General features: G+C 38.3%; 1 pseudogene; it reads right to left on the reverse strand.

Annotated features, from left to right (window-relative positions):
• Window positions 1-4,673: 4,673 nt before the first annotated feature.
• On the reverse strand, window positions 4,674-19,519 carry LOC149569384 (uncharacterized; annotated as a pseudogene).
• Window positions 19,520-20,810: the final 1,291 nt, after the last annotated feature.

Below are 20,810 nucleotides of genomic sequence, written 5' to 3' on the forward strand. Positions count from 1 at the left end.
GGTGTTGTGTCTGACATCTCCTATCGGAAAAATCCACCTTTCCCTAGTTTTGATTCATTATGAATCCTGTGGTGAAAACCTAGTATGAATATGCATGTTTGATTTTGTCTCTCGGTCATGCTTGTTTGACACCTGATCAGATTCTGTTCCCTCCACAATCTTAGCAATGTGTTGTAAAAAATGATATGTACCCCTTGATAAGGGTCATGAAGGAAACTTATATTGGATTGTTGAAATTTTGGGTTTGGAATCCTATATAAATTGTATTTCAAAACTTTGTTGTAGTGGCAACAACGCTAGGTTTTCTTCCTAGTTCTTTCCCGGCTGAGCCTTTGAATCAGGTTGCCAATAAAATAGTGATTGAGTATTATTGCTTCTCATGAGTTATCTTTGAATTTTTTCGGTTATATGGATGCACATAAAAAATAAGATGAAATGATGATATTCAATTAGGAAAAATTTCAAGTTTTCATACATGTTGAAAAATGAAAGATTATATTATGAACGTAGGTTCATTTTTCGTGATTATTGGAAGCAAAACAATTCTTGCATTATAGTTAAAATGGATCATTCAAACCCTTGTTATATTTAATTTGTAATAAGTCCTATTAGATTTATTTTGAAAAAAAAAATATAACCCCTCTTGGTAAATAAATCAACTTCAAAATCTAGACTTAGAAAAATAAAGACTAAAAAAAAATGTTCCCAAAAGAACAAAAACTCTCTGATTTTTGTATTGGAAACAAATTAAATTTCCCCTTTGATAATAGAGAATCTTCTAAGATTCTCTAATTATACTTGTTAGCTTAATAAATTTTTTTATCTTAAATAAAAAGAAAGAATAAAACATAATAAATAAAATCAAAACAAGACTAGATATTTATATCTATCTCCATTCATCCTATCCTAGTCTGAGAAAACTGAACACTTTTAAACCTTGTTCTTAGCCCCCTTTTTGACCGCAGACTTATTTGACCAAAAAATAAAGTTTTAAAAAGAAAAGAAATAAATGCATTGTTTATGTTTGGGATTGCTTCCCTACGTACCCCCCCCCCCCCCCCCCCCCCCCCCATGTCCTTGACGGACATGTCATTGGCATTAATTTGTGGCAGGAGGGTAAAGGTTTTAAACACCTTTTTCTCCTTACCTTTTTAAACCTCCCATCCATGCGCTTCCTCTACCCAACAAGTTGTATTAAGTCAAAACCTTCACCATTACCATTTACCTTGGGAGGAGGCACTGATTTGGTGTCCTGTCAGTGTACTACCCACGTACCCTGGGCCAAGTCTACTTGGGATTGCACTTTGCAAACCTTGGTCTGCGTGGGGAAGTTGGGAATCCACCCCTGGCTAGTTGGAATGGGGGTTTAGGGGTGGGTAGGGTAGGTGTGGAAGAGAATCCCCTTGTCAAGTGGGTTAGTTAAGTTTTGTTTTGTCATTTTAGTTAGTAATGTTAATAAGTTTAGATTAATAGGTAGTTATATTAAAGTTTTTAGATTATAGATTAGTTAAAAAGTTAGTTTAAGTTTTATCTTTAGTATTAGTAGTAGCATGTTGTAGTTAGTAATATTGTTAGGAAAGCTTAGTTTGATAAATGTTTTTTTTGTAAATTAAAGTTTTTTTTAGTATAGATTAATTTAATTATTAGTTAGTTTCAAAATTACTGTTTATAATTAAATTATTATGTCTTTTTAAAAATATTCTTACATGTTAGATATTAGTGTTTATGTTCATTTATTATCTTGTTTAGTTTGTTAATATATGTGTTCAGTTTTAGTCATAATTTTAATTATGAATTAGTTTTAATTTATTGGTAACTTAATTAATATGTTTAGGTTTTGGAATATTTAAATGTTGGTAATTTATTGTTTTTAATTGAAGTTAGCATATCGAGGTTATAGTTGGTTGTGGCATTTTATATTTTAGTTTTAGTTAGTGTTAGCTTTTTTTTTTTTTTAAATTAATTATTGTGTTTTTGTATATTAGTCGTTACAGTAGATGTTTGTTAGAATAATTTAATGTTGGACTATTGCTAGAAAAGTTAGTTTCCATTATTAGTATAATATGTTGTTAAGTAGAGTTGGTTGATTCGATTCGTTAAAGGAAGTAATATAGTATCATTGTGCTAGTAATTAGTAATTGATAAGTTGAATCTCAGTTTGTATTAAAGTTAATTGTAGAGATTAGTTACTTAGTTTCAAAGTGGTTAGGATTTTAACATGTATATTTTAATCATGAATTATTATTAGTTAGTTTTGGTTATTAATTTAGTTGAAGTTTTAAATTTAATTAAGTTTTTTTTTGCATAATTAATAATTAAAGATACTCTAAGTTTGATATAGGCATTCATTTCACTATTTCAAAATTCAATCAATGTTTATTAAACATTTAAATTTAGAATACAATTTTAAAAACAATAACTTTAAAATTGGTGTGTGTTTTTGCCCTCGAAATTTGGGCACATGACAAGGACAAAAGCCTTTTGGTTGTAAATGGGTGGTCAAAAGGAAGATGGGTTCAGATGGAAGCATTGAGAAGTACAAAGCATGTTTGGTTGCAAAAGGTTACTCTCAAGTTGAGGGAGTAGATTATGGTGAGATTTTTTCTCTAGTAGCCAAAATGACATCCATTAGATTTTTGTTTTCTATTGCAACAGCTTATGATCTAGAGATCGAGCAAATGAATGTGAAAACTACTTTCCTTCATGGAGATTTGGAGGAAGAAATTTACATGTCACAGCCAGAGCACTATGTGGTGAAAGGTAAAAGTCATTTGGTCTGTAAATTGAAGAAATCCTTGTATGGTTTATAACACAGTCCTAGGATGTGGTACTAGAAGTTTGATACATATGTGTTGAGTTTGGGATTTGTGCAATCTAAATCCGATCACTGTATATACTTCAAATTTGATGGTGATGGTTTCCTAGTTATTGTCTTTTATGTCGATGACTTGTTGTTTATTGGCAAAGGAAAAAGGTTTGGTTGCAGAGTTAAAATCTCAACTCTAGATAAAGTTTGAAATGAAAGATCTTGTTGCAGCTAGGCACATTCTGAGAATTGAAATTATAAGAGATAGACAAAATAGAAAGCTTTGGCTAGGCCAAAGTAAGTATGTCGGCACTAATTTGAAAACAATTAATATGCAGGATTCAAGACCATTGAGTGTTCCTATTACTATGGGAACAAAGCTTTCTAGCTCATATTGTCCTACATCCCCATCGAAGATGGAAGAGATGAGTGAGTACCATATCAAAATGCTGTTGGAAGTTTGATGTATGGTATGGTCTATACAAGACCAGACATTGCCCAAGCAGTGGAAGTACTTTCCCGTTATATGTCTAATCTAAGAAGAACACATTGGGATGCAGTAAAAAGAGTTTTCAGATACTTGCAGGGTACCTCAAAGTACTCAATATGTTTTCATGGAATAGGAAACAAGCATTCCTTAGATATTTGAGGCTATGTGGATTCAGATTGGGCCAGTGATATTGATAGAAGAAGATCCACTAGTGCATATGTGTTTATATAATTTGGTGGTGCAATCAGTTGGATGAGTAAGTGACAGGCTATGGTTGCTTTGTCCACTACTGAGGTAGAGTATATGGCAGCGACTCATGCTTGCAAAGAAGCCATCTGACTAAAGAGATTGTGTTTAGATATAGAGTTCAAATAGGGTGTAGTGACAATTTATAGTGATAGCCGGAGTGCAATCTGCCTAGCGAAGAACCTGACTTTTCATGCGAGGACCAAGCACACTGATGTACAATATCATTTTGTGAGAGATATGATCGAGGACGACAAAGTGAAGCTGGAAAAAGTAGACTTTGGTGAATGTTGTTGATGCATTAACTAAGCTCGTGAGCACAGAGAAATTCAGATGGTGTTCAGAGTCTATGGGCCTCTCAGCCCCTATCAATTAAGTCCATGATATTTTTGGATCCCCTGACTCTTGCAAGGTGTATGAAAAATGGGAGAATGTTGAGAACATGTGTCTCAACCTTTCAATCTTCTTTTGGAAAATTCTAAAATTTGTTTGTGGAAGTTTTCCACTTGTTTATACATTGGAAATTGATTAATGAGTTGTCAAAAATAAGTCTTGTCCATAGTAGAATATAGGTAGGTCATTTTTAGAGCCTTGATGACTCATTTTGTGACTTTTATGGGGGTCTAAACTAAGAGACAAAATTGTGGACGAGATTACTATTTTAACCCGGTTGTTTTTCCATATTGGAAATGTAAATATCAAAAATGGGTAACATGTGTCATGATAGTTTTGCCCATGGTTTTGTAAAACCACAAGTGATTTTTAGGTTGTAAAATCACTATTAAAGGAGGGCTTGGGGAGGTGTTTGTGTAATTGAGTTCAGTTTGCAAGACTAGTGCTAGAAGGAGTTTCTTCGAGTTCGTTGTGGTGATGTGCTCCTGTAAGAACTTGCATTGCAAATGTATTGTAATCATCTTGGTTTGATAATACATTGTGCGGGTTTTGGAGGGTGGGGTTTTTCTCCAGGAAGGATTTCTCCACAATAATCACCGTGTTATGTGTTCTTTGTTATTTTGATTATGTTATTATGCATTTCTTGAGATCTCTGCAATAGATAATTGAATTTGCATAATCCTCCTCTCAAAGATTAGCGTAGGAAGTAATTCCGCGCACCTTTGGTTCCTTACAGCTCTAGGCAAGATGAGAACTGCCATCGATATCGGCATAAGTGTTCCCTTCAGCAGGTCTGTGAGATTCTCCTTCAACCACTTCTTTGCAATCTGGGCATTTTGATCTTTGCATTGGACTGCCGCATTCCCCGACAACATAGTAATGGCCATTTGGGCATTTATACCAGTGTCGTCTTCCTCCCACTTCCCTCGTCATCACATTCACTACCTCTTCTACAACTCCACTCTCCAAGTTTCGTTTGATTTCTTTAGTTTTTGCGTGACAAGGGTTTTGCTCCAGAATAATTTCGCAAATCATCAACCCTGTTCTAAAGTCTTTGCAGGAATAGCAAACTGACACCCACTGCAACAATGACTCAATGGCAAACTCATTTTCAGCTATGATATTTCGGTCATTGCTGCTGCTGAAATTCAGATTTTTTTGTTGGAAGCAAATTTTGAAATTAGTTTTGGAAGCTTTTCTTGGATTCGAGATCTGTATGAACTGCGTTCTAAAATGAAGAAGAGATGCTCTGTTGCCTACTCATAATCCCGTAGTCCATTAAGGGCTTTTGACAGTCCCAAGTGAGCTTCAAGAGATCCTGGATTGTACCAGAATACTCTACTAAACTGTTGAATTGCTTTGTCATAAGGTTTTTCCTTCAACATTTTGTTCCCCTTAGTCAGATTTTTAAACCCTAGAATTAACTTCTTGACTTCTTCAATCTGTTGCAGCCTCTACTTCACAATGTTTGAATACCTCAATGATTTTCTTATGGGTGTCCTACATTCAGGACTGCAAAGTGCAAACCAAATCGAAAACAATATGGATATTAATCAAGAATTTTACACAAAGTGCAACCTAAACGAATCAAATCACAAGTTTTGTATACAGAAATGTAAACTCACCATTGTTTAAGCTTAACAGCAACTGCGCCAGGCTCAAAGAACGTTCTCGTCCATATTCATCCATCTATCGAGTCCGCTTACTTCAAATACATGCTCACAGTCTATAAGCTGAACAAATCTATCCGTGAATTCATATTCCTCCAAAGTCATCTGAGTAATGACATCAACATGCTTAGGATTGCAGGTCCTGCAAAATTTGGAACAACGGCTCCCCACAAAGGCCTATACATGTGTGCCCACATGTTAGAATTTCCTGACATTGCTCATTGCACGGTATCTCTTGAGCAGATTTCATGGCAACGACGATCGCAAGTATAATGCCGGCAATTCCATTCGCATTTTTCCTTGCAGGGGATGCATAGTGCACCACATAGGCGAGTACAACGACTGTGCAGGCAACATTTCTCACAAGGATGCACGCAAGGCCGACATGTTTCTGAGCAGCCAGCCATGCATTGGTGACCACAGGGAAGGTCCCTGGAGCATCTTTCCTTGCAGGAGATGTGGGAAGTGCCTTGCTTACATGCCCCCCAGGTCCCTCTGCATATATGCTCACAACCAGGACTTAGAACCTTACCACAAGGCTCTTCACAGGAAAAATTAGCAGGGTCTTCAGAGCAAGGCAAAGTTGCCTTATGGCCACAAGGCAAATCCTTCATAACTAATTTCGTACACGGTGGGCAGGGGCGTCCACATTTGGACAGACATAGGTGACCGCAATCAAATATAACATCACATGGCTCAATGCAGAGGGCACTCTCCACAGGACTAGAGCAATGGAGAACTAATTGATGACCACATTTAGGAAGAATTTTGGGTACTGGAACCCTACATGGAGGACAATCTTCAGGGAAGTGACAAATCAGCGTACACTGATGACCGCATGAGTTTTCAAATTTGTTTGGACAAGGCTTTGGGCAAATTATTCTATCATGATTTGAGGGGTGACACCTCCTTGGGCAAGCATGCCCACACTTCAACTGATATTCACAGGGCCTGCTACATCCTCCATCTTCCACTAACCTGAAATCTTCAGCTTTTGAAACTTTTGTTTCTGTTTGGGGATGGTTTTGACAAGCCAGTGAAAGGGCAGGTCCAATGTATTTGGCAGTCCCCAACTTCTGAATAACTGATTCCCATATATCACTTTTAGAGGCTAATAGATCTGCATTCCCAAAGATATATAGCCCCATTTTGGCTCTTGACAATGCCACACACACTCTGTTTACTACTTTCAGAAACCCATTATTTCCCTTGGACCCTCCCACCCCAAACATTTTATTGCTCCTTACCAGAGATAATATTATAATTTTGCATTCTTCTCCCTGGTAATTATCCACAGAACAAACTCGTGGACTCTTCAATGTTTCAGGGCTCATCCTCTCTACTTTAGTCCGATTAAGAATACGGTCCTTGAGATTTTTCTGAATCTCATTCATCTGACCTTTATACATGGTCAGAATTGTGACATCGCTGTTTTCATAACCTTGTTTTAGGAGATAAAGGAAAAATTCCACAATGAGCCAAACTTCCTGCACATTCGCCTTGCTGCTGGCCTCACTTGTCTCTGACTCCATAGCTTTATGATCCAAGAAAAAAACATTGTTCTGGATGCCTTTAATATTCTAAAAATTCTTTACGTTCTCGTGATCTTACTAGAAGGGATAGAGGTCTGATATTAGTGCAGAGATTGAAGGCCTCATTCTTCTCTGACATCGAAGAGCCACATGCCCCACACCACGCTTTATCAATCGCTCAAAGAGAGATATCTCCAGTTTGTGCTTGGTAGCCAATTCATACTCTGCAACAGACGGACGCAATTGCAAGTGATCTCCCAACAGAATGAGATGTTTGGTGAAAGACCCAATACATGGCAAAATGCTTGCTTCTACAACCTCAGTAGCCTCTTCTATTATAACTATTTCTGCTCTGAGGCCCTGAAGAATGTCACAGCTTTTACTAGCTGCTGTGGTCGTCATACCTATTACATTGGCTTTTCTTAAAATATGGAGAGAGATCTCATCATCCAGCTGTTGCAGCTGACTGCATACATTCTTGTAAGCTTCTGTTAAACGCAGAAATTCCTCTTTACTTCTTTCTCTAATTTGGTCCAAACAGTATTGAAGAAGCTTCTTTCTTGAATTTTCAGATAAAATCCAGTCATCCTTAGACCATAAAATTTCATCTGAAGGAACATCTGTGGAATATTCATCTGCTTGGAATACACCTAGAGCACTAGAACAGGCATCCTCATCTGGTTGCATAACTCTTGTAGCGCTAACCATAGCATCTTCATATGCTGACAATGCTTCCTCAGCCGTCGCATCTTCATCTGCTGGCATTACCCTCACAGCACTAGTAGTAGCCGCTTCATCTGCTGGCAATGTCTCCTCAGGAGCAGCATTTTGATCTGCCGCCATTAACCCCTCAGCATTTGCATAATCTCTAGTTTCTTCATCAATACTGGAGTTGTCATTATAGTGTTCACCAGATCCAGTAGCCTCATCAGGCTGGTCTACAAGTGAAGCAAAAGTATTCGATGTGTCTAGACTCTAGAGCCATGGTTTCCACAATCTTTTGCTTCCCTCTACTATGGCAATGCCTTTTATCAGCTTGTTCTGCAATCTCTTCTAACCACATTTTCTGTAGGTTTCGAGATATTTCATTATTTGGATCAAGGGATTGAATGCATCGCTTTAAGGATAGGTTCCTTAGCATTTTCTCGGATCCGTGTTTTTGGTTCACAAGGATCAAGCAGCGTTGAATCTGCTGCTGCAAGTTGGTTTTAGTCTGCATAAGTTCTCTGTTCCTTATGCGAAGTGAAGCAGGAATGGTGATACCACGTCTGAGCTCCTTCAAGGTTCGTTTCCGCATAATTTCATTTGAAGACCTACTTCCAAGTCGAATCATGTTGGGATCAATGGAGTAAATGGATTCCAGAAACTGATCCAGTGCATGGTTTGTATAACAGATCACCAGTATAGGTCCCCGCTTCACATTAGAAAGAAGAATGTTGGCAATCTTCAAGCCAACATAAGTTTTCCCAGTACCAGGAGGCCCTTGGATAAGAGCCAGCCTTTTTGATATGCCCTATTTTACAGCTTCCATTTGGCTTTCATCCAGGCTATAGTCCCACTGAGGCCATACTTTGCTCAAGATCCGAACTATGCTTGTTCCCAAGCATCTACTGATGTTTGGAAATGCACTCTTAAAATCATAAGCATCCTTTTGTTTCCTCTGTTTCACATAAGAAGGTTCCGAGACATGAGGTTGCAACGATAACAAATGCTCCAAGAAAGGAAGCTCTTCCATTTCTGGCCTTTGAAGACATTTGAAGACATGGTGATAGGCTTCAAAATAAGCTGAAGTGGACTCAATCATTTCATAAATTTTGTCAATTTGTAAATCCACCGGGCAATCCTCAGTGCTTGGGATGAGCTTCAAAGCAAGAATTCCCTTCTCCTGTCGTTCCTTAACGATTCCCCATAAATAGGTATGAAATCCATCAGAGGAGATGCAGAGCAGTGAACCATTTAAGAGCCGGTCTAGTAAACTCCAGTTGACCACTTTGTTCTTAGAGATTTCAAATGAAATACAATGTTCCACACCCTCATTCCCCACCTGTACGCAAACTAATTTTACTTCTGTATACCTTCTTATGTTGCTTGGGATTAAATTCTTGCAAAAATCTTGAATTGCACGTCTTATTGATGCAAAGCAATCTTCACGGATCAAATGAAATTGTGTTGAAAGATATTCCTCCACGCTATTATAACTCTCACATATTTGATTAATCGGTACATATCTGGGACGAGGGCAAGCTATTTCCTCCTCGCTTGGTATTATTGCACACGTTCTGAAAGATTGTTGTCCACATCCAACCGGTGATAAAATTCAACTCAGGAAGCACCATAACATTGCAGGTCATAAGAGTTTTGCTTCATGCATAATATGACATCTAAGAAATGCATCATAGAATTTGTGAACATGAAACCAAAGATCATAACTAAAACATCATTTTTACGGCAATTTGGATACAATGTTAGGTAGATTAGCGTTATTTAAGCTTTGCATTTGAGCTATAAGAAAAAACGTTGGTTCCCTGAGCATCATCACCTCTGTTCTTCAAAGTTTTTCTATTTGCATTAAACTTACTAAGTTTCACAAATAGTTTATATTTATGTTAGAAACCGGTCATGAACTACTAATAAAAAAACAAATGAAGAATAGACTCATGTTTACTATCCATTTGCAAGGGAATGACATTGGAGGAACTATTGCTTCTTTAATAACCATTCAGTTGCATATCATGAAAAGAGTTGGTCCTTAAAGTTTACATTGTTGAATCTTAATAGTAATATTACAATTGTACTTGTTGAGATCAATTGATTCCTAATGAGTGTTGTAATGAATGATTCATGAATGGTTCATAAGTTACAACATTTTTTTGCAAATGGGGTGGCAAGCAAAGTGGGTTTGATGATGGAAGAGGCTTGGTAGTTAAGCACACCACAGTGTTGGTGCTTCACATTTGTGAACATCACTAAATATTCCATTCAATTTTATGAAAGATGAATTATGTGAACATTCTCGATATTATTAGTCCTTGCCTTATATATAAGGCAGGGAACTAATGTTTCCCTTAGCCCCCCCACCATCTAAGTGTATTATTTTATGTTGGAGAAAACCTGTAATGTCCCCATTTTAGCAGTTGACCAAGTGTGTGTGTGTTAGCCTTGTTCTACATGGTCCCGAGGGCTAACGAAGGGTTTAATGGGATCTTGGAGTGTTTTGGCCTAGTCATTTCCAGTTTGGGCCAGAACGAAGTTAATTTACTCAGTTTCAGGCATACTTACTATTTTTAGTAAGTCGGCAGGACACAGTGCAGGTCAATTTTGGTGATTGGATTCGATACTCCTCGGTGAGAGCTTTCCAATGAGCTATCACTCGCATTATTCGGAGTTCGATTGCTAATACATTTTAATGCCTGAAGTTTTATTAAAGTAACGTCTAATTTAATTGTAAAATATTAAAGTGTTACTTTAATATTTATTTTATGGTGATGTGTACCCAAGGGAGACATAAGGGGTATTTTAATATATGTTTTATATTACACATCTTTTATCCCACATTGCCCATATGAGTTGAGCGGACCCGTGGGAATAGAATAAAAGGAAGCATCTGTGGCTTCATTAGGCAGGTTGAATATGAGAAGAAATTGGTATGTGAGTTGCAGCTCAGTTCTTGGCATTTGAGGACGTCTATCCTCTCTTGTAACATTCTAGACGTCATTCCCTTGGGGTTTGGCCTTTGGAATTTTTTGTTTTTGGCTTCATTATCAGGCAGTTTAGTTGCATTTCCGGCTACAGGCAGATTTGGTATTTTGCTCATATCTTCTTCACTACTTGTCCGACGCTTATGCCGCTTTGAGGGAATGGTATTACGAAGGTAGTGGACTGATTGAAGGACAAAGTATTGTAGCAGCAAGTTCGTAAGCATGGGCTGGAGTATTATGACAATATTGCTGAAGTAATTAGTAAGTTGATAAATCTGCCATGTATTTGGTTTTATGAATTCTGAAAATAACATTTTATTAGCAGCAGTTCATTTCCACTTTGCATATTATTGTAGTTCCTTTCTTGTTTATGTTGTATGATACCAATTCCATGCATGAAACACAACAAACAAATAAACGTTTGATTTCCGGAGTTATAAGGGGTTTTAAGAAGTTGAATGCAAACTGTTTGACATAATTCCTTTCAGCAATTTGGTTTAGTTTTTTGGGACATCCAGGGGTGCCCATTACAGTGGTATCAGAGCTATAAGTCCTGCCATCCTGTGGAGGTCTTATAGGGAATTTGGAACAGCCGGATAGAGGGAAAAAGTAAGTAAAAAACACAGGCTAAGCATTTATGTTTGAGCATGCGACAGGGGTCTTATAATTTTCGCGATACCAGAGCAAGACAAAATAGGATTTCAGACTTGCAAAGCAAACAGTCTAGTACATCCGTGCAGGGGGACATTGAATTCAACCATACAGACACAGAGGAGATATTCTGTGATCAGGACAATAATATGGGTGATCGAGATGACAGGAATATAGGATTAGGCGGAGGCAGAAATGTTGGTCCAGATCAGGAGGAGGTACTATTCCGACAGTTACTGGATACATTAGAGCAGGGGCAGCGTATGCAACAGGAGCAGAATAGGCGAATGGACATGATGTTGCAGCTCATGGCTAGACAGATGGGTGTCAATATTAATCCAGGTGATGCCAACAACAGAAACAATAACAACGAGGGAAACAATAACAACGGGGGAAACAATAACCATGAAGGCCAAGGCAACAACAATGGTCCTGAGAATAACATTAATGGTAATAATGGACACGGCAATAATGGGAATGAGGCTAATAACTTTAGACACGTTGCATGCCCAGCACGAACTGCGAGCTCGAGACCTCTTCTACCCACTTTTCCACCCAGAGATCCGGTTCATCCAGTAAATGAACCGCAGATTATCGAGTTACAGGATCAGTTCAGGAGGGACTGGGAGGCTAGTGGACCAGAGTTTCAGGCGGATATTTCTCTTAGAGATTATATGGACTTGAGGATGAGACACATGCCTAAAGCAGGAGGGAGGAATCAAAACTTTGAGCTGAGGAAGAAAGTTGGAAAACTTTCTTTACCCTATTATGATGCTTCAGGGAAGATGACTGCACGAGCTTGGGTGCAGAAGGTAGATACATACTTGCAGCTAAATCCTATGCCTGAGGAGGAGGCTATCAAGTATGCGGCTATGCACTTGGATGGCATTGCACATGAATGGTGGCATCATGGCATGGTGACTTTGGGGCATAATCAGATTACATCCTATGAGGAATTCACTGAAACATTGATTGGGAGATTTGACACTAAGGATCCCGAGTTACATTTCAAGGAGCTAGCACAGTTAAAACAGTCAGGTTCTGTGGATGCTTACATTGCCGAGTTTCAGCGCTTGTCTGTACTTGTTACTGATATCTCTCCTAGGAGATTGGTGGTGTTATTTTGTGATGGTCTTGCTGATCCATTACGAGGTTGGGTGAAGGGACATGATCCACTCACGTTAGCTGAAGCAACTAAAAAGGCACGAGATTTAGCCCCTTCGGTATACAAAGGAAAAAACCATTCAACAGATTCTTCCTACCGCAAGGACAAAGACAAAAAATCATTTCAGAAAGAGTATAGCAAACCCAAAGAAGGATCAAAAGGACTAGACAATGAAACCTTGAATGAACTTCGAAAGAAGAAGCTGTGCTTCCATTGTAGAGAGCCTTGGGACTTATCTCATAAATGTTCTCTCAAGGCTAAGGCAAATCAAATGGAGTATTTTTCAGCAGAAGAGTCAGAGTCAGAAGGGGAGGATCAGCACTCCGATTCAGATGAGGGTAACACTATAGAGGAGAGCAACATTCCTAAGGATGATAGATCGTTGGCACGCTTGACAGGGGCCCAAAAGGCAATCACATTTAAGGTCAGGGGTACTATCCAGGGGCAGAAAGTGATATCTCTTATTGACACTGGGGCTACACATAACTTCATAGATGCACAGTTGGTAGCCAGGAGAGGGTTACAGACAGAGGAGCATGATGGATTTAGAGTCATGGTGGCTAACGGTGATAAGTTATTATGCACTCGGAAGATATCTAATCTTCGCATCAGGTTTGGAGATGGCTACGAGTTGGAGGATGAGTTCTATGTTGTGGACATGGGAGATTATGATGTCATCCTCGGCATGACATGGATGGCTTCACTAGTTGAGTTCACACTCAATCTAGCGAAATTGGAGATGAGATTCCAGCATGAGGGGAGAACTGTGGTACTTAGAGGGCTTTCCGATGGAGGTTGCAGAATAGTGTCCTTGAGGAGAATGCAGAGACTTTTTCGTCATGATGACATAGAGTGGGCGGCAGAGTGCCACATTATGCCAACTTCACTAGAGCCACAAGAAAAGAGTCATCCACTAGATGTCCAGAAGATACTCGATAGACACGCTAAAGTATTTAGCGATATTCCTCATGGGGTTCCTCCTGACAGAGGGATGGAACATGTTATTGAGCTCGAGGAGGGAGCCAAACCAGTTATGATTACTCCCTATCGTCATCCTAAGAAACACAAGGATGAGATAGAGAAGGCGATTAAGGATTTGTTGGAGATGGGGCATATCAGGCCCAGTAAGAGCCCTTTTGCTTCAGCAGTAGTATTGGTAAAGAAGAAGGATGGGACGATGCGCATGTGCATTGATTACAGGGCACTGAATAAGAAAACAATTAAAAACAGGTATCCCATTCCTAGGATTGATGAGCTGATTGATGAGTTGCATGGGGCATGCTTCTTCACCAAAATTGATTTGCGATCCGGATACCATCAGATCAGGATGAGAGCAAAGGACATTGAGAAAACAGCCTTCCGATGTCACTATGGCCACTTTGAGTTCATGGTTATGCCATTTGGTCTAACCAATGCACCTGCTACATTTCAAAGTTGTATGAACCAGGTATTCAGGAAGCAGCTGAGGAGATTTGTCTTGATCTTCTTTGATGACATCTTGGTCTTCAGTAAGACCTGGGAGGAGCACTTACATCATCTAGAGGAGGTGTTATCTATTCTGGAGAGAGTCATTGTATGCCAAGGAATCTAAATGTGAGTTTGGCATGACTGAGCTCCTTTACCTGGGGCATATCATTAGTGCAGATGGCGTTCGGGTTGATCCTGAAAAGATTAGAGCTATTGTAGAATGGCCTACTCCCACAAACCTTACACAGCTTAAGGGATTCTTTGGTTTATGTGGTTTTTATAGGAGGTTTGTTAAGGGATTCTCACAGATTGCTACACCCTTGACAGATCTTACCAGGAAAGGAGCCTTCGTGTGGACAGGGGCAGCACAGAGGTGTTTTGAGCATTTCAAGCAGGTAATGTCTTCATGTCCAGTTCTAGCTCTACCGGATTTCACGAAGCCTTTTGAGCTTCATTGTGATGCATCTGGCGATGGGATTGGAGCAGTATTGATGCAGGAGAAGCATCCCATTGCATTCGAGAGTAGGAAGCTCCGAGGAGTTGAGAAAAGTTATTCTGTCTATGACCGGGAGATGTTGGCCATAATGCATGCATTGGCCAAATTTCGATCATATTTGGTAGGTGGACGTTTTGTGATCAAGACTGATCACAACAGTATTAAATACTTCATGAGCCAGCGTGATCTTAATGACCGGCAACAAAAATGGGTGACTAAATTGCAGGCTTATGACTTTGACATAGAGTTTGTCAAAGGTAAGAAAAATGTGGTGGCTGATGCCTTATCTCGAAGACCTCACTTATGTGCTCTGGCAGAGATTTCAGGAGATTGGAGAGATCGGATTATAGCAGAGTATGTCGGAGATGCTTGGGCTTCTGGATTGATTTCAGGTACCATACAGGATGATCGCTATGAGGTGATAGATGGATTGATCAGAGTTCAGGACAGGGTTTATTTGATTCCATCATCACATTTGAGAGAGGCGATACTGAAGGCATTTCATGATGCACCCACAGCTGGACATCCGGGGGTCTTCAAGACCTACAGGCAGATCCGAGAGCGGTTTTCATGGAAAGGGCTCAAGGATGATGTTCAGAGGTATGTCAGGGAGTGTGTGGTTTGTCAACAGAATAAGGGAGAACACACATTTCCTGCAGGTTTATTACAGCCCTTGCCCATTCCTGATAGGAAATGGGAAAGTATTTCGATGGACTTCATCACTGGTTTACCACGAGTACAGGGAAGGGATTGCATCTATGTGGTGGTGGACCGCTTGACGAAGTTTGCTCACTTCATTGCTATTCCGTCCACTTACACAGCAGCACAGGTGGCAGAGCTTTTCTTTAAAGAGATATTCAGGTTACATGGGTTGCCCAGATTCATTGTCAGCGACCGTGATAGTAAGTTTATGAGTGTTTTTTGGCAAGAGTTGTTTAGGTTGTGTGGTACAGATCTTACACCTAGCACTAGTTATCATCCGCAAACAGATGTGCAAACAGAGATTGTGAATAAATGGGCGGAAGGATATTTGAGGAACTATGTAACTACACAACAAAAGGCTTGGATCAGATGGTTGCATATGGGAGAGTATTGTTATAACACCACTTATCATATGTCCATCAAGATGACTCCTTTCATGGCACTCTATGGTTATGAAGCACCTAGCTTCATGGATTTAGTTTTGGGGGACAGTAGAGTGCCCAAAGCCAAAAACTTATTGTAGGATAGTCAGGACATCCTGAAAGTGCTCAAAGAGAATATACAACAGGCCCAGAATCAACAAAAATTATATGCTGATCAGCACCGAATAGAGCGCAGCTTCGAGGTAGGGGATATGGTTTACTTGAGGCTACAACCATATAGACAGTCATCGCTCAAGAAGAGCGGAGCTGAAAAGTTGAAACCTAGATTTTATGGTCCATACAGGGTGATTCGCAAAGTGGGCAAAGTCGCCTATGAGCTTGAGCTTCCAGAAGGCAATCGAGTGCACAATGTGTTTCATGTGTCTAGGCTTAAGAAAGCCATTGGTCGGAGTGTAGTGCCTTCTGTAGATTTACCCCCTTTGGATGAGGAGGGGAAGCTTGTGTTAGTACCTGAGGCTATTCTGGATACCAGAGAGAGGAAGCTTAGAAGCAGGATAGTGAAGGAGTATTTGGTCAGATGGAAAGACCTGCCGGAGGAAGATTCTACATGGGAGAGTGAGCAGGTTATTCAGCAGGCTGGACTGAGATTGCTTGAGGACAAGCAATTTCAAGGGGGGCGGACTGTAATGTCCCCATTTTAGCAGTTGACCAAGTGTGTGTGCGTTAGCCTTGTTCTACATGGTCCCGAGGGCTAACGAAGGGTTTAATGGGATCTTGGAGTGTTTTGGCCTAGTCATTTCCAGTTTGGGCCAAAACGAAGTTAATTTACTCAGTTTCAGGCATACTTACTATTTTTAGTAAGTCGGCAGGACACAGTGCAGGTCAATTTTGGTGATTGGATTCGATACTCCTCGGTGAGAGCTTTCCGATGAGCTATCACTCGCATTATTCGGAGTTCGATTGCTAATACATTTTAATGCCTGAAGTTTTATTAAAGTAACATCTAATTTAATTGTAAAATATTAAAGTGTTACTTTAATATTTATTTTATGGTGATGTGTACCCAAGGGAGACATAAGGGGTATTTTAATATATGTTTTATATTACACATCTTTTATCCCACATTGCCCATATGAGTTGAGCGGACCCGTGGGAATAGAATAAAAGGAAGCATCTGTGGCTTCATTAGGCAGGTTGAATATGAGAAGAAATTGGTATGTGAGTTGCAGCTCAGTTCTTGGCATTTGAGGACGTCTATCCTCTCTTGTAACATTCTAGACGTCATTCCCTTGGGGTTTGGCCTTTGGAATTTTTTGTTTTTGGCTTCATTATCAGGCAGTTTAGTTGCATTTTCGGCTACAGGCAGATTTGGTATTTTGCTCATATCTTCTTCACTACTTGTCCGACGCTTATGCTGCTTTGAGGGAATGGTATTACGAAGGTAGTGGACTGATTGAAGGACAAAGTATTGTAGCAGCAAGTTTGTAAGCATGGGCTGGAGTATTATGACAATATTGCTGAAGTAATTAGTAAGTTGATAAATCTGCCATGTATTTGGTTTTATGAATTCTGAAAATAACATTTTATTAGCAGCAGTTCATTTCCACTTTGCATATTATTGTAGTTCCTTTCTTGTTTATGTTGTATGATACCAATTCCATGCATGAAACACAACAAACAAATAAACGTTTGATTTCCGGAGTTATAAGGGGTTTTAAGAAGTTGAATGCAAACTGTTTGACATAATTCCTTTCAGCAATTTGGTTTAGTTTTTTGGGACATCCAGGGGTGCCCATTACAAAACCAATGTCATATTGTTAAGTTTCAAACGTTCAATTTTTAAAAAAATTATGATCTGTTAATTCTTTTTTTGATTGGTGCATTGGCATTTTACTTAGAGTTTAATTCTAATTTTATAATTAGAAAATTAAAAAAATAAATGTCGGTACTTCGAACGACACTAATCATGTGTTAAGAATACAAATTCTTTCCTAAGGGAGATTCTTTCCCCAACGAAGTTTCCAGACTGTCCATATTAGTATGGTCAATGCTTTGCATTTATCTCCATTCTAATCCAAAATATTAAAAACCCAGGCGAAGATAAATGTCGCTTCAATTGTGGGATTTTCATTACCTAACTACTACCTAAATTCTAGCTAGAGTTTGCCTATAAACGAATATTATGTCTTATATTTTTTTAAATGTAATTAATTTTTTTCTAAATATTGTAATTGTGTTTATAATTATAGGTTAAAGAACATTGTTAATATTTTTCTTAATTTGAAGGATAAGGATATAAAATCTAAAATTTATTTAAAATAAAAAAATCACAATTTAAATGTAATTTCTCTTTCAAATTATTAAAAAGATGAAATGAATAAGTATTAAAATTGATTTTAAAAAATTGTGATATTAAAGAATATTTAAAATATTTTATCTTCAATTTTTAAATCTTTTTTACAACAAAAACTCATCTATTTTTATTAGTTACCCTCTAAAATTATCATTCTTTTCCATTATGTTTACTCTTCGAATTTTTTAATTTAATATTTGATTTAGTTTCATACAAATCATACATAAAATTTTTTTTACCTTTCTATATAGTGCAAAATTTAATGTTCTATATCAACCTTCACACACAACATGATCCGAATCAATCACATTCATTGATCATTTCCTACTATTTTTGCACCTATTTTTTCATCTGAATATGTCTTGTGCAATGACAATTACCATCTTCTTCTTATGTCTTCCAACCCTTTTACAAGGCAGGAACTCCAGCTCTCTCTCCAGCACTTGTTTCAATTGTAATTTTATTATTGTAATAAATTCAATAATTTCTATTTTCTTTTGAAGTAAAAGGATTGGAGTTATTATATCAGCATTCTTATAAAATTTGTCAATTTGATAAAAAAAGAAGGCATTTAAAACTCTTCTAGCAGTATCTCAAACAAGCTGTGGAAAATATAAATATAAATTGATTCATTCATATCGATCAAGCCTGAATTAGTTCTCTTAGCATACATAATTTTATACTATTTGAAAGAGTAAGTTTGGATCTTATGTTCCGTTGAAGTGTTCAATCACACTTACCAGACAAACAGATTAAAAAGGAAAGATGACAGATTTATCAAATCTTTCTTTTGCCGTTCATGATGAATCTTACCTCATGAGAAGCCTCTTCCGACTCTGCAAGAAACTGAAGCCGTTTCAATTTACCCCGATACTCCACAACCTTCAAAAACTCGGCATAGATTTCACGCTTCTCATCATCTTCAGGAAGCTTCTCATCATCTTCAGGAAGCCCATCCAGTGCGTCTATGAGAGCTTCAACTGCAACAAACTTCCACCCATCTTCAGTTCGGCTCTGCAGTTCATGGTAGAGCTGAAGGAACGGCCATATTTCCTTTGCCTTGGGTCGGACCATGTTCGTAACGTGTGCTTGAATCTGCATCAGAAACGCAGAGCCCACAAACACCCCATAAATTCTATTCGTATCGTGTTTCTGAAAACTACCTCTAATGTCATCTCTGGTTACAAGCTTAGCAAACTTGAGAACAATATGGAAGGGCAGATTGCGGTTGCCAACAATCTGTGTGAGAGCATGGCGTCCTTCGTCTTAACTCAGATAAGAAATGAGATGGGTCGTGGGAATCCCATCTTGCTCATTTAGCCACCTCTCCATTTGAGCTGCAGATTGTAGGCGGGATTTATAGAAAGGATTTCTACTACAAGACGACTGTTTGCAGTCAGCTTGTCTACTAAAACTGTCATTTTTATTGTTCTCATCCATTGACGGCCGACGTCTGCGATTATACATGTTCTACCGATTGCACAAGCTCTTTTCGACTCTTAAAAGAAAACCAGAATGACGAGACAGAGATTAAACAACTAAATGTTCTATATCTTTCCGCAGCGCTCTTTCAGCGTAGAGAACTCTGTAAGTCCTTATACATATATATTGGCATTAGTTTTTGATCTAGAAATCTCTTAGGCCCCGTTTGGTTGGGGAAGATCAATTTGTGTCATAATCAGGTTATCTTATAACCAGGTTTTCGAAAACCTGGTTTTGTGGTTTGGAAAGCTAATGGTCCGTTTGGTTCACACGGAAGATGAATATACCGTGGACCCAAAAATATTATTAAAAAAACTGTCAGAAAATTCAAAACCTGGTTTTAATTTCAAATTCCACCTTTTTGTTGGAAGAAACTTCTTCCAATTTTTGACCAAAATTGGAAGATGAAATTGAAAACCAGGTTATGATTTTAACCAACCAAACACCAAAGTTTTTTTGCAAAACCTGGTTTTACTCCTGATAACCCGGTTTTGGCCCTCATCTTCTAGCAACCAAACGGGGCCTTAGTATTAAAAGGCGTAAAGTACTTAAAGATTGAGAAATATTCTATTTGCACGCACTGAAGTTACTTAAAATGGATGCGCGTACTGAAAAGGACTACGTGGCATACTTTGCATTCTGTTTGTAACTCATGCTCAGCTTCGCCAGGACTGGTGATATGACTACAGGATTTTTTTGGCATTTTACTCGTACTGAATATTTAATGCGTGTCAGAAAATGATGTAGGAAGTAACAGGCAAGGAAAATCGTCTATCTAGCACGGGATTTGACGTTTTCTAAAAATTAATTAATTAATTTAAAAGTCATAACTTTTTAAATTAATTAATCAATTAAAAAAAATCAAATCAGTGCTTTAATTTTTTATATTTGAAGGCAGTTTTGTATAGAAAACTTAGAAAGAGGAGTTGTATGCAATGTTGTGAAGGCACTCTAGATTCTTTAAATTAAGTCATTGACGTTGAAGTCTTATGTCAAACTTTTCAGGGCAATGTTTGAGATTTATAAGAGCATTGTGAAGTGGGTAAACAATGTCAGTTGAAAGTGTTAGAAACAATTAGTTATCTGACAATTAAAACATTTATCTTCTTTAAATAAACTTAACCATTCAATCAAAGTAAACAACGACCATAATAAGATGCACATAAACAATTATACTAGATATGTTGACTAGATAAACCCTTGATCTGAGGGTAAATCTCGATGGGAATGATGCCCACAAGATGATGTACTAATATAAATATTCCTTGTTAGATGA

Source organism: Cupressus sempervirens, chromosome 3 (genome assembly GCF_028749045.1).
Source record: "Cupressus sempervirens isolate cs-2001-9-10 chromosome 3, ASM2874904v1, whole genome shotgun sequence".
Classification (NCBI taxonomy): domain Eukaryota; kingdom Viridiplantae; phylum Streptophyta; class Pinopsida; order Cupressales; family Cupressaceae; genus Cupressus; species Cupressus sempervirens.